Genomic DNA, 10,279 nt, shown 5'->3' on the forward strand with positions numbered 1-10,279 from the left:
GATATTGAACTTCTCCAGCGGTTCTTTCCACATATGTAATCGATCTGATTCCTATGCATGCCATCAGGTGAAATCCAGGTATATAACCTGTGTTTATGCCTCTTAAAAAAGGTATTTGCTATGAATAATCTTGACAATAGCTTTCAGTTTAATAAAGTAACTGTTGAAACTTTAAAAAAAGACTATTTTTTGGTAGCTCTATATAAACAAATGTATAAATAAAAAAGAATTCCTAATGAGTAAATTCTAATTAAAGCCTCCAAGATATACTCACATATAACCCCTATAATGAATACAATAAAAAAGACTATACATACCAAGTGTTAGTAAGCATATGTTATAACTGAATTCAGATAGATTGCTCATGGGAATGGAAAATGGAAAAGCCAAAAAATCGTTTGGCAATTCTTCCTCCCCTTTTTATAACATGGTCATAACTTTCAATTTAGTATTATGTCACCAATATTTCTATAGAATTACATGTTGTTGTCTTAAGTGCCATTGAGTCAAGTACAACTCACAGTGAATCTATGAACAACAGACTGGAACCTTGCCCTATTCTGCACCATCCTTATGTTCTCAAGCTCGCTGTAATGACCACTCTGTCAGTGCATCTCCTTGAAGGTCTGTCTCTTTTTCTGCCTCTCACCTTTCCCAGCATGATGTCTTTTTCCAAGGATTAGCTCCTCCTGACAACATGCCCAAAGTATGTGAGACAAGGTTTTACCATCCTTACCACTAAGGAGCACCCTGGTTGATTCTTCCTCCAAGACAGATTTGTGTGTTCTTTCAGCAGTCCATGGTGTATTTAATACTCTTCACCACTACTACAATTCAAAGTCGTCAATTCTTGTTCCATTTTCTTTCTTCACTGTCCAACTTTCAGATGTATATAAAGCAATTTAAAATACCCTGGTGGTCTGGTTCAAGCACACTTTATTTAAACTTTTAAATGAACATCATTGCTCTTTTAACACTTTAAGAGGTCCTTGACAGCAGATTTCACCAATGCAATATATCTTTTGATTCCTTGACTGCTATTTCCATGGCTGTTGATTGTGGATTCAAGTAAAATACCTTTGACAACTTTTCTCCCACTATCATCATGATGTCCAGTGGTTAAGATTTTTGCTTTCCTGACATGGAGATGTAATCCATATTGAAGGCTATAGTCATTGTAAGTGCTTCAGTTTCTGTAAGCAAGGCTGTGTCATTTGCATAATGCAAATTTGTTGATAAGTTTTCTTCCAATCTGATGCCACATTCTTCAAAGGCTATATAATCCTATGGTGTTGTTATAAGCCACTGAGTCACCTGCAACTCATAGCAAGCCCTATGTACAATAGCTCTGAACCATCCCTATCCTTAGCCAATCTCACTGCCTCTGACATACCTAATCCCATTGCTCCACTTACCATATGTCAATCCATTTTGTCTAGGGTCTTTCTGTCCTGCACTGTCCCTCCACCCTTCCAAGCATGATGTCCTTCTCCAAGGACTGGTCCATTTTCTTTCTTCACTGTCCAACTTTCAGATGTATATAAAGCAATTTAAAATACCCTGGTGGTTTGGTTCAAGCACAGTTCCTGGCCATGTGTCCAAAGAATATGAAATGGAGCTTCAAAATCCTTGCCTCCAAGAAGAAACCTGGTTTTACTCTCTCCAAGACAGACCAATAGCTTTTATAAATAGACAATTAAACCACGATATAGTATTTCATTGACTGAATTTAATATTTTAGATTGTTTTAATTAAGAGTAAAAAGAGATGAATGGAAGATTTCAAAGGACAACTCAAGAATACAAAGCAAAGTATTGTAACAAAATGTGCCAAAAGCTGGAGTCAGCAAATCAAAAGCAAAAACTTGCTCAGCATCTCCCAAACTGAAAGAATTGGAAAACAAATTTAAGCCATGCATTGCAATACTGAAGGATGCTATCAGCAAAATTTTGAATGACCCAGGGAGCATCAAAAGAAGATGGAGGGGAATACACCGAGTCACTGTACAAAAAAACAATTGGATGACACTGAACTCTTTCAGGAAGGAACATATGATCAAGATCCAATGGTAATGAGGGAAGAAGTTCAAGCTGCACTGAAGGCATTGGAAAAAAATAAGACACCAGGGATTAATGGGATACTAATTGACATGTTTCAACAAACAGATGCAGTGCTGAATGTGCTCACCAGCATGTGCCAAGAAATCTGGAAGACAGCTACCAAGCCAAGTGACTGGGAGAGAGCCATATTTGTTCTGACAGAATGTGGAAATATCGAACAATATCACTAATATCAGGTCATAGGCACTCCAAAAACAAAGTATAACTGTGAAGGGCCTCAGGCTTAAAAAAGATTTACCAGAGGTTATAATGGCAATATAGTACATCCAGATAATACTGGAATTATAAATCTATAGAGTGTTACTGTATCAGTAACAGTATTTCTACAGTATCTTAAAGTAGAATGCTCACTGATAGAGCCCTGAGGGCATTGTGGGTAAAGCATATGACTTCTAACCAAAAGGACAGTGGTCTGAACCCATCAGTTGCTCTGCAGGAAAAAGATGAAGCAGTCTGCATCTACAAATACTGACAGCCTTAGAAACCCTCTGAGCACTGCTCTGCTACAGTCACTATCAGTAGAAACTGACTCAATGGCAGTGGGTTATTGAGTTGCCACATTATTCCCCACAATCTTTCAAAACTTCCCAAATTAAAAAAAACAACCAACAAAAAAAACCCCAGTAATATGTACATCTCTTACCTATCTACTAAGAAATCATGAAAATAAACTTTAAAAGGTGACAAATTGTGGTAGCCTCAAGAAGTAATCATGATTACTTCCTCCCATATGGACAAGTGAAGAGAACAAAGGAAAAGAACGGTTGATGTCAGGTTAACAGGACTGTGGATGACCATTCCTGGTCACTTGTTTCTCTGCTTATCTGCCTCATAATCACAAACTGAGGGAAAAATAGTGAAAAAGAAGCTTAGTCCTGCTCACTTGCATAAGAACATGTGAAAATCTTAAAAGCTTTACTGAAATGATATCACAAATCACTGTGCAGCCCTGCCACACCAAGGAAGCACTAGGAAGTGAAGACCAGTATCAATGCTGTAATTTTAAAAAGCCACTTTGGGTTTTCTGCCTAGACCAACACAACCTGTACAAGCTCCATGATCAGGAATTGAGAGACTTGAGTGGACACTTGACCCAAGTTGAAACAATTAAGCTCTCTCTCCTGGGATTTTAAATTAGATCTGAGAGATCTAGTTACGTATGGCTTATCAGATTGAAGTGGAGTGATGTCAACTTAGAAGTAAAGGATATCTACTTACTTTGGTCACATGAGTATCCATCTATAGAGAAAGCAGGTGAGAAAAAGAACCTTTAAAACAGGAAGGCAAACTGGAATCGAACGATTAAATGAGTCACAGGAAGCAAGCCATGTTCTTTTAATTTCTTGTTCCAGTCTCTGGCTATGGTGCCATGGTCTGCTCTTGGGTTCCATAAACAATCCTGATGTTGTGTGTGTGTGTACATATTTAGTTTTATTGTAACAAAGCAACCTGTACACTTTTTAAAATTTGTTTTTATTATTTTGTGTGTGTGTGTCCTCAAATCAGATCTGACTGGTACAGGAGGAGATTGTCCCTCCTTCTCCAGCAGAGGATCTGGTGGATTTGAACCACTTACCTCTAGGATTGCAGTGCAGCTTCTTGCCACTGGGCCACCAGAGTTCCCTGTAACCTGTACAATTTTAAAGTTTAAAACTGAGCATCATCTTTTCTTTCCAGTTAAACAAAAAGAAAATTTAAAAATAAACAGGAACAAAATTACAATAGAGAATGTCAATTCCAAATAAGATCCTACAGGTTCTGCTGATTCTCCCATAGAGAGGCAGGGCTCAAGTCATGATTAGGAGAGAATTTTCTTTTAAAAGTGTCATCTTAAACTGCAAGGATGTCCAGTAAACATCACAATTAAACATGCCAAAGGAGAAGCCATGTTGTCCAAAATGCCCACTTAACCCACCCGAACATCTCAAACCCACCCTTTGCTGACCTTCTATAACCCCCCCTTTTTTTTTAAAAAAAAAATTTTTTTTCCTTTTTTTTAAACAAGAGAAAGTAGACAGATGCTAATTGTCCATATTCACATAAAAACACAGTATAATCTCTGAGCCCAATACAGAGAGAGAGGAAAAAAGCTAGAATTCTATGCACTACTCCACAGGGGCCTAGCACCCTTCAGCTTCCAGCAGAGTGAAGGGAACAGAAGGTTTTTCTTTTCCCCCATTGAGCATGGTGGTGTGCTGATTCCATATTTTTGTTGAGATGGGAAGGTATAAAAAATTTGGAACAGTAAAGGGTGGAGATTCTTTTCCCACTGTATTCTGCTCAAGATATTTTCCCCCAAATTGAGAACCACGGTGTAAAGGAGAGAAAAGAGACCTCGAGAACAGGGCAACCGAGCACAAGAAGAAAGGGGAGGAAAAGTAAACAAAGGAAAACAACAAAAAGACTGCAATTTGCTCCCAGGGACTGAAGAAAATTAAAAAAGGTTTGAATCCATCAATGCTCTTAGTCATCTTCTTCATCTTCTTGTCCGTCCTCTCCCTCATCATCATCTTCATCTTCCTCCCCATCATCTTTGTCCTCTTCTTCATCAATATCTTCCAAACCTTCTTCTTCATCATCTTCTCCTTCTCCTTCATCCATATCTGGAACCAAATAGTACTGTAACAGATTTGGACAAATAGCATCTTTTATGACCTCTCCTAATTCATCTGCACCAGCATCGGAATGATCAGTGAACCAGTAAAGAAGCTCTCAGGTTCTTCATGCTGTCTCTTCCTGCTGGCTTTATTCTGCGTCTGACTTGAACGTTTCCTCAAGTCCTTTCCAGATTCCCATTTGATTTCAGTTAGTTTTGGGGATGGATCACCACTCTCATTCAAATGAAAAACTTTGGTGAGAATTTTATTTTCAAAATAATGGATTTTCACCAAAATAAAAATCTATTCTGTAACCTGACTTAATATCTTCAAATTCCGTCACTTCAACTCTGGTCAAATAATGCAGTGCCTCTTCATCCTCCTTCCCGAGCAATGCACACACTTGTGGATGGTTGACAAATGTTGTTACCGAAAAATGTGGGATTTTGGCAATCAACTGACTTCTTCTGAAAGAACAGTTGGCGGAGTTATATTTCTGTTCCACTTTCAAAATCTCCTCACTGGCGTGTTCATTAAGTCTATTTTATTTTGTATTTCATCGCTATGTTCAACTGCTTCCTGCAGTTCTTTTTCTGAGGTCTCGTAGGCCTTGTCGTGGTTGGAGTTGACCTCCTTTTTACTGACTTTGGAAACGGACTTGGTATTGCTCTGTGGTGGTGGGGAGGAAGAAAGAAAGGAAGGCAAAGGGGACGGCAGGCGGCAGGCGCATCTTCTCACGCCTCCTCCTGCCCCCGCTTGCTCAGCCCTCGAGGCCTGACGACGAGGGAGGGGCTGAGGCCAAGCCGGCTGGGGATCCTGCTTCCAGAGGAGGGGCAGGGGCTGCAGCGTACAGGCAGCTAGGCTCCATCCTTTTCTGCTTAATCTCTTTTATCTGGCCTCCAGGTTAATATTTCTTAAGACCTTACATTGTGCCAGGCATTATTCTGAATATTTGATTCATTTTATTAATTTATTCATTCATTCATTATTCATATTCTGACAATTTAGATATAATAATTTGGAATACAGAATATATATGTAATATAATATATGAATATATATTAATAATATCTATTCTATAATAGATATTATTAATATAAATAATAATTTGAAAATCTGCTCAATTTTATATTTGATGGAATTGAGGTACAACTAAATCAGATTACATGATCCCACAATTGATATCAGCCCAGGATTTAAAGCAAGACATCCAGTTCCCAGAGCCTGTGTTCTCAAATACTACACGAAAACATGTAACTTTGTTTACAACCAAGAATATGACAAAGGGAAAACAATAACAAAACAATACACCAAAGCACAAAGAAGCTGTACTGATACAAACTGATAGTGTAGTTGCAAATGCTATCTTTAATCTGAAATACAATAGGCAAAGAATTAAGAACTAAGAGGGAGAAAAATATATCCACATATAAAACCTATAAGCAAATAGCTTCAAGAGACATGAACAGATACAAAACAAAAAAAGAAGAAACAGTTGCATCTTGGAGAAGGTGCAGCCAGACTGCTCCTTGAAGGCAAAGGTGATAAAACTACTCTCACATACTTTGGGCATATTGCTAGGAGAGGTTATGCCTTGGAGAGGGATATCATGCTTGGAAAGGTGGAGGGTCAGGGAAAGGGAAGAAGACCCACAATGAGATAGTTTGATACAGTGACTACAGCAATGTTCTCCAGTGTGTCAGAGTTGATGAAGAAGACACAGGGTAGGTCTGTTGTTTCATAGCATTGTTATGAGTCATACTTAACTCGACAGCACCAAACATTTCCAGTCAATGAGTCACGATATTTTGTCATTTTGTGACATCTATACTTTCTCACTTCTCAGTGCCAAGGAATTTTGGCATGTGTTACAGATACATTTATACATCATGTGCAACAAAGAAATAAGACTAATTTTATAATCCACACAGGCTCACTTCATTATTTTACATGCAAGCTATACAGAGGAGAAATGTGATGGTGGATGTGAATTGATAAACTATTGAAGAGTTGAATCAAAGACATGAGATAATCAATGGAAAAAGAAAAAGGAAATATTCTTTCCTGTTGTTATATACACTTCCAGGAGGAGCTCAGCAAACGTTTGCTTTAATAAATACCAGATAATCCACTTTCTAAACAACATATCTCTGTAATCTCTATGAACTTTGAGAAACTACAGTAGTTATAAAAAAGCTCCAGGTCTTTGTTCATAGGGTCACTATGAGTTGAGCTCAACTTGAGGCAATCAACAGGAACAACATCTAAAAATGATAAGACTTCTTTTACTTCTCTCCCATACAGTTCTTCGTATTTGTATCTTGGATGTTTTCCCTTCTGTTCGTCTCAGCCAATACTTTTGATTATCAAGATCATTCTGAATTCCACACCTACCTATTAGAAGTCACATGGTAAAATATCAAAGAAAACAGGCATTTCAAGTCTTCAATTGCTCATGCAACATCTTACAGCTAAAGAAACCAACAGAGCAAAATAAGTGAAACAATACAATGTTTCTAACTACTGCAAAGTTTCTTAAGTTGACAGAGAAACAGAAACAACTCCTTCCTACAAAGTAGAGCAAAGAAATAATTAGTCTTGGTTCTCAATTCTATTACAGTTTTGAACCACGCACTCTTTGTTAGTTGTTTTACTAGGGCTAAAAAAAAAGTACTAAATTGACAGATAAATAGAAAAGACAAGACAATCTATTTAACAAGTTAGTAAACACTGACTACAGTCAAATCAGGTGTTACTCTATAGTCATGCTATTCAAAGTGCAAAAGAAAAAAAAATCTTGTTGCTTTCTTCTAATATCTTGATCAATACTGAGAGCAGTCAATTAAGAATTTCTATAAGCATATTGATACTTGGAACATCCAATTTTGCTTTTCTACATTTTCTTCTTCTAATAAAAAAGATAATGATCTTCTAAGATACCTGAGTGAAAGGAAGTCAATCAACTGTGTTGTTAGGTGCCACTGAATCAGTTTCCACCCACAGCAAATCTATGGACAACAGGATGAAATACTGGCTGATCCAGCACCATTCTCACATTCTCTGCTGTGCTTAACCAACTGTTGCAGTCACTGTGTCAGTCGATCTTCTTGAAGGTCTTCCTCTTTTTGCTGACCTTCTTCTAAGAAATACATCCCTCTCTACAAGATGTAAATCAAAACAACTATGAGGTATCATCTCCAGTAACAATAGCAAAATTCAACAGAGTAGCAAAACATCAAATGTTGGCAAGGTTGTGGAGAAACTGGAACCCTTACTCACTGTGGGAGTGTAAAATGGTTCAACCACTATGAAAGGCAGTATGGTGTTTTCTCAAAAGGCTGAAAATAAATACCATTTGACCCAGCAATTCTACTACTGGGTTTATATCCTAAAGAAACCATAACTGCCACCCAAGCAGATACATGCACACCCTTATTTATTGCTGTGTTGTTCACATTAGCAAAGCAATGGAAATAACCTAAGTGCCCATCAACAAACGAATGACGAGAGAAACCATGGTTTATATACAAAATGGAATACTATGAAGCACTTGAAGAACAAGCAACTCATAAAAATACAAAATAGGTGACCCTGGAGAACATTATGCTGAGTGAAATATCTCAGTCACAAAAGGACAAATACTGAATATTGTCACTGTTATAAAAGAGGACTGACATAGGAGTTGGGGGGAACTAAGAAAAGAGGGGATAAATAATGTACACTGCATTGAAATAGATGAGGGAGAGAACTGCTTCAAAGGAATATATGATTAGGTATAATCTGCCAGTCCTTGGACGGGGACATCATGCTTGGTAGGGTGGAGGGACAGCACAGGAGGGGAAGGCCCTCTATGAGGTGGATTGGTTCATTGACTGGGGTAATCGGGATGGGTGTATCGGAGACAGTGCAAATGGCACAGGACAGAGCAGAGTTTAGGGCTGTTGTACATAGGGTCGCTATGAGTGACTCGACAGCACATAACAACAACAACAACAACAACACAATCCGCATGATAACAGTCCAAAATAAGATCTGCATAATTAAGTGGACGGGGGTGGGGTGGAATTACATAACAATGATTTTTTTTTCAAAGAGAAAAAGCAAAGGGGGGGGGGAGAAGGGGGCAAGGAAGGAATATGTGCAACAATGAATGAATGGAAATGAAAGTTCTTTATAAACTTTCATTAAGATCTCAATAAAAAAAAAATAATTACATCCCTCTCCAGGGACTGGTCTCTCCTGACAGCACGACAAGAAGTCATCACCATCCTCCCTATAAGGAGCATTCTGATTGAGTTTCTTCTCCAAGACAGAAGTGTTTTTCTTTAGGCAGTCTATGGAATAGTCACTGTTCTTCATCAGCACTACAATTCAAAGGCATTAGCTCTTGTTTGATCTTCTAATAGACGGGAACAATTACAAGGATAGGTTCCTGGAAGCAGTCTATTTCGCTCTTAAGACCACTCCACCTGTTTACTTTGTAAAACGTCTGCTTGCCTTAGTTTCTTTATGTGCAACATTACAATAATAATACTTATGGGAATATATACAATTTAAAAGAATACATATAACATAAAAAATAAATATTTATAATAAATACTATATGTTTATTGCTGTGTTGTTCACAATAGCAATGAGATGGAAACAACCTAAATTTATTATTTATAGTTACATAATACACACACATACACACATTAAAATTATAATTAGTGGAGAGCTCTGCTGGCCTAATGGTAAGAAGGCGCTGGGCAAGCAGTTCAAATCCACCAGCTGCTCCACAGGAGAAGGATAGGAAATCCCCTCCTGTGGGATCCGCTGCCTCTGAAAACCCACTGGCGGGTTAGCTATGGGTTGGTTCTGCCTCAACAGCACACACAACATTATTATTATTTTCTGAATATCTACCTTTCCTAGTGTTATGTGACAGAATACAAGAAGTTAAAGACCTAGAAAATTGTGTCAAAATTAAATGGTCTGATAAATATAAAATAATAATGATCACCTAAGCACTGGTGGCTGAATGATTAAGAAACTGTGCTGTCAACGCAAAAGGTGCATAGTTCTAATCCACAAGCTTCTTTGTGGAAGAAGATACGTAATCTCTTGTGCAATTTACTGCATCTGAAAATCTGCTAGGTAGTCAGCTATAGGCTAGTTCCAACTCGATGGTACACAAAAATCACAATAAATTTAAGCAGCTAAATACATTGTGTGGCATACTTTGGTGTAATTTACCTGAGGTGGGTGTGGATTTTACCCTGAAACTTCTACAAAGGATTATCACAAACACTGTTAATGCAGCTTAAAAAACCAAGATAACTAAAATTTCTTAATGCCTTTTTCATTCTATTTCAGCACTTGCCAAAGTTTCATTATTTATTTATCCAAAATAAATTAAAAGAGCACGAGAAGCCAAAGCACAAGGAAGAATTCAAGATACTAAAGAGTTGAATAGAAGATTTCAAAAGGTAGCACGGGATGACAAAGCAAAATATTACAATGAAATGTGCAAGGAGTTGGAGTCGGAAAATCAAAAGGGCCGAACTCGCTCAGCATATCTTA

At 37.8% G+C, this 10,279-nt stretch overlaps 1 pseudogene; it reads right to left on the reverse strand.

The window, feature by feature from the left end:
- Positions 1–4,583: 4,583 nt before the first annotated feature.
- Positions 4,584–10,279, reverse strand: part of LOC102877412 — a 32,653-nt pseudogene continuing 26,957 nt past the window's right edge.

Source organism: Elephantulus edwardii, unplaced genomic scaffold (assembly GCF_000299155.1).
Source record: "Elephantulus edwardii isolate Elephantulus edwardi_28Jun2011 unplaced genomic scaffold, EleEdw1.0 scaffold00096, whole genome shotgun sequence".
Lineage (NCBI taxonomy): Eukaryota > Metazoa > Chordata > Mammalia > Macroscelidea > Macroscelididae > Elephantulus > Elephantulus edwardii.